The 5,333-nt window shown below is 43.1% G+C and overlaps 1 pseudogene; it reads left to right on the top strand.

Annotated features, from left to right (window-relative positions):
* Positions 1 to 3,715: 3,715 nt before the first annotated feature.
* LOC147625686 (large ribosomal subunit protein eL8y pseudogene) lies at positions 3,716 to 4,521 on the top strand (annotated as a pseudogene).
* Positions 4,522 to 5,333: the final 812 nt, after the last annotated feature.

Genomic DNA, 5,333 nt, shown 5'->3' with positions numbered 1-5,333 from the left:
CACATTTGAAGATATAGTAGACACTGGGTTCTAGAGATCACACTTTACATTCAGAATAACCCTGAAAAAGCTTCAATCATGCCATAACTTCTATTGTCATGAGTTCGGCGACTAGGTCTTTAGGCCTTAGTAATAGGTTTTACGAACAGATACTACATCAGGTAGGGGGGGATGTTAATCCCCAGTTAGGATTAACAATTATGCTACTCCATTTAAGGACATTAATAAGTGTCATCCCCCCCTACATCAGGTAGGGGGGGGATGTTAATCCCCAGTTAGGATTAACAATTATGCTACTCCATTTAAGGACATTAATAAGTGTCATGTAAAGGAACTATAAAAGTTGTAACATTATGAGAGATTGGCCACCCAAGGCCTTAGTTAGTAAAGTTTTGGGCACCCAAGTGTGAATAAGGGCCAATTGTATATGAGGTATTTTCTCATAATGAAGAGATACAATCCCCCTTTGTGCTATGAGAGTTCTTGCTTTGTCGAGAGAGAGAGAGAGAGAGTACTCTAGTACATGTGCCTTCTCTATAATTTTATCCTTGCATGCTTGTGTGGAGAAGTGTGAGAGAGAGATTGCCTTGTGTGGTGGTGTGAGAAACTCTACGGTGACAACATGGAGGTGACATTTGGAGAATTAGAGCTTCTCAAGTGAGCTTGAAGACCTCAAGGGACACAAGCTCGAAGCATTGGTAAGTTCCCTATGAGACAGTTGTGTTCTATCGCTTTTTCTGAAGGTGAATGCATAGAGTTCCTTCTTGGAGGTGTGGTATCTCATAACAATGGGGCAAGGTGTTCTCACTAATGAGTCAGAAATAATTTCTCGGACTACTTCAGTCAATATTTGCATAGCATGCAATGTTGAAGCTCACACCATGTCGATTGACATATGTAGAGCTTGTAATAAGATAATAGATGGTGAAGATAAGGACCAAGAATATGAGCCCCTCCTAGAGCCTACTAGCTCCAAGGACTGGATTCATGTTCTTGCGACAATGAACACTCTTCCACATAATCTTGGGACAAGGTTTGCACAGTTGGATGGTGCCAAAATCACATCCATAATCATGCTCTATGCATTCGAGATAGAACCAGTGGGGTGGAACCAATTTGCCTCAAGTTAGAGTTCCCCCAAAAAGATCACCTAGCTACTTGGCTTGCGTTGGCTGTCAAGGCTAACCACAATGTTTTGTCCTGGGAGACATCGACCTTGCTAGGCCACCCACCCAAGTCCCTCACACCTTTTGCTTGTGACCGTTACACCATGGTAAATAATTCCTAATCCATGACTATCAATTGTTTTAAAGCTCAGTTTCTTATTGGATTTAAACATGCATGTGCAAGTTTTATGTGACCCTTGCATGTTTGTTGAAAGAGAGCATCATCCTTGGAGAAAATGGATTGGCCATGGATTACATTGTTAGTAGCAGTAGTTGACACCTAAATGGATTGGCCATGGATTACATTGTACCCTTGGTGGATGAGGGCACCCCCAACCTATCAACATCCCAAGCCTCGTCCTCCACTTACAAACACTAGTAGTAGCCGATGCTTGAGCTCCCCTTCAAAATGGTTATCGTACCCTTGGTGGATGAGGGCACCAAGAATATATCAACATCCCAAGCCTTGTCCTCCACTTACAAACCACCACCTTAAGTAACCTCTAACACTAAATGACCCTCTTGCCTCATCGGCTTGATGTCCACCCCCTTAAACCATTATGGAGATCCAAAACCTCGTCTCAATGAAGACAAAGACAAAAATCATCTCCTAAACCTCAACCTCCAGGGAGGTCACCAAGAAAGAATGCATACCCAAGAGTACCCTGGCTAGCCAAGGAAAGTACAATGTCCATACAAGGACCTGGTAGAGCTTTGATTTGGCCCAAAGTCCAACCATGGGTAAAGATCTACCAAGCAAGAACCCCAAGAAATAGAGTTTTTCCCAAACCCTGACATCCTTGTCACTCTACTAGAAGCCTAGGGCTTCTATGAAGGGATCCATCTAGGTGCCCAAAACCTCGCCATTCACATAATTATGGAAGCCCAAAAGATCAACGAAATGGCCTTAGTACCCCAGTACCACCGTAGAAAGAAGTCTATGCTTTGTTAGATCTCGATCAAATTACTAGATGCATAGGGATTCTACAAAGGAAACAAACCATGCACCTCCCCACCACAAAACATCAGCTCACCAGTAGTGGTGGAAGGCCAAAGTTTAAACAAGCACACTAGCCAAGCTAACTAAGACGGTGTTCAAGCTTTTGTCATGGTTGGGTAAGCGACTCTCCACCCTCACCCAACCCTAAATCACGTGTACATGTGTAACGTTACCCTCCCCACTCAAGTCTACGATTACTACCTTCACCGAGAATTATAAAAAACCCAAAAACCCAAAAATAATAATAATCATAATTTTAAAAAATACACACATTTGCACGTGCTAATGTGGCACTTCAGTTGAATTGGTGATCTCACAAGTTTTATCGCCCATTTTTTGTTGTCCTAAAGTCAGATTGACATGGGTCAAATCATGACAATTTGAGGTACCTAGTGCTTTGTAAAGTTGAATTGATGATTTGAACGTAACGATTGGAGCAATTTTGAGAAGTAGAATCAACAATCAAAGAGGTTGAATTGTCTAGAAAGTGGGATCATCTAAGAGTCATATCACCACGATCCAAGATCAAACAATTAAAGATGTTGAATCATCCAGGGGTTGGATTGCCATGATCCATGTATCGAGACGATTAAAGATGTTAGATCGATGAGGTCAAACTATAATCGTAGAAATGAGATCGATGATTGAAGATGCAGAGTCATCATGGAAGTGCAATTGTATGATCAGGTTTCTTGGATCATGATTCATGATGTGGCACCTGGATTGCTCGTATATGTAGAGAGAGAATCACCTACGTCTAGAGAGAGGATCGCTTGCATGTAGAAAGAGAATCATTTGCATGTAGAGAGGAGAAGCTCTGGCTCTACGAGGCCTACATGAAAAGAGGGAACGGCGAGTAGCCACCATTGGTTGCATGCAGATCGAGCGAGTGAGAGAAAGGGGCCTTGTGGCCCTAGCTCTACCTGCTGTGCAGAAGCAAGGATTGTTGCCTTGGTCACCTATGCAGAATCAAGCAAGGAAGGGGATAAGTAGAAAGAGTCATGCGCTCGGCCATGCCTTTAGAGCATGTAGGAAAAAATGAAGAAGGGCTTGGACCTTGCGCCTTGGTAATCGTCAATGAAGAGAGAAGAAGACGGGCTTCGTGTCGGTGCAGATAGGCTCCTACCCTTGGTCATCAGTGCAAGGAGAGCAACGCGAAGAGAGGCACAAACGAGGGGCAGAGCAAGCACAGAGAGAGAGAGAGAGAGAGAGAGAGAGAGAGAGAGAGAGAGAGAGAGAGAGAGAGAGAGAGAGAGAGAGAGAGAGAGAGAGAGAGAGAGAGAGAGAGAGAATGTCATCGCCTTTTGGTTGCCCAAAGTAGAGAGAGGAGAGAGAGAACATCCCATATCTAGTAGCAAGGCATGGTCACCATTTTGACTGCCCAAAACAAGAGACTAGAGAGAGAATATCATCATCTTCTAGCTACCCATAGTAGAGAGTGGAGAGAGAGAATATCATCATCTTCTAGCTACCCATAGTAGAGAGTGGAGAGAGAGAACATCCCATACCTACAAGGCATTGGCCGTCTTCTGATTGCCCAGAGCACAGAATGGAGAGAAAGAATGTTGTCATCTTTTGGCTGCCGAACTTAAAGAGAGGAGAGAACAACCATCATGCCATCTTCCAAGTGGAGATAGAGGAGTGTTTTGAACTAGCACAACTAAAAGTCCCCCCTGCATATTGAAAAATTTCACCAAAACCCTAGACAAGAATTTGGTTTTGAGCTTGTTCAAGATGCTTCTTAAATAGACAATGAGTCAGGTGTGGAGAGAGAGGAGGGTTTTGAACTAGCACAAATGAAAGTCCGCTCTTGCATATTGAATCAATTCACTAAAACCCTAGATAAGAATTTGGCCTCGAGCTTATTTAAGATGCTTCTTAAATATTGACAGAGAGGCTCTCGAAGAGGGTTCAAGTGGAAGAAGCTAAAGGAAAGGCAATTAAAAGCAAGAAAAGCCAATTGTTGTGAAATATGGAATTAACCATGGGGTGACCATGTGACCTACCTTATTAATATCCAGGGAAAGCTAAATTGTTTGTCATAGCCCATGATGTTGATCCGATTGAGTTGGTCCGTTGGCTCCCAACTTTGTGCAGGAAAATGGGCATCCCATATGCTATTGTGAAAGGGAAAGTATTTATTGGTCAAGTTGTACACTCTAAAATAACGTCAATAAAAAATGAGGATAGGTTGGAGTTCAACAAAATTGTGGAGGCAGTGAAGGAAAATTTTAATGACCGGCTTGATGATCTCTATAGACAATGGGGTGGAGGCATTATGGGAGTAAAGTCACATGCAACGACCAAGGCTAAAGAGAAAGCCTTGCAAGGGAGGTGGCTCAGAGAAGGGCTTAAAGGATGTCATAGAAGTTGAATTTTGATTGGTGAGGAAGGTGGAGAAGCCAAGATTGAATCTTCACAAAGCAGGAGCCCTGGGAGGCTGTGGATAGACCTTGAGACCTAGTTAAGGGCTTATTGATTATATTAAGACTCCCCGTGGTCTATGAACCTCCTCTTTGCTCTTAGCAGTTGCATGATGAACTTAAAAGACACTTCTATACGAGTTGGTAGGCTTCTAAGTAGATGGTGCATTGTTAAACTCAGGGTCCAAGGGAGGAATGATGAAGAGCTATTGAAGATGAAGAAGTATTCATGTGTCATTCATGTGCTCACCCCCACTCACATCACAGAGCTACATAATCAAGCAAACAAAAGCCCATGTCCTGGAGGTGCAGGTCAATGGTGGGTCAATGTTGGTATGGTGGCTTAACAAGTTGACCTTGGGTATAAGATTTTTTAGACGATGGTGGTTCCCATTGACAATGTCTTTGCAATAATTGAGACAATGGTGGTTGATTAGGGGACTGAGCGAGAGAAAGTTTGAGGGAAAGAGAGATTGATTCTCAACCTTGAGAGAGAGAGAGGGAGAGAAGAGAAGAGATTGTTCATCACCATCCCAACTCCAAGGTTTTGGCCTTTTTTTTTGCCACTCAGGGTATACCATCCTAAGCGTATGCCCGTACCAACCTTAGCTGCGGGCGTACCAACCTTAGCATATGGATGTACCATCCCAAAAAAAGTTTATTTTAAAAAAAAAAATTTACCCCACAAGCGTACCATCCTAAGTGTACGCCCGTACTAGCCTTAGGCAAGGCGTACTATCCTAA

The sequence above is a fragment of the Cibotium barometz genome, chromosome 23, assembly GCF_041138505.1.
Source record: "Cibotium barometz isolate CiBa-2024 chromosome 23, ASM4113850v1, whole genome shotgun sequence".
Classification (NCBI taxonomy): domain Eukaryota; kingdom Viridiplantae; phylum Streptophyta; class Polypodiopsida; order Cyatheales; family Cibotiaceae; genus Cibotium; species Cibotium barometz.
This window is presented reverse-complemented; position numbering and strand designations above follow the sequence as displayed.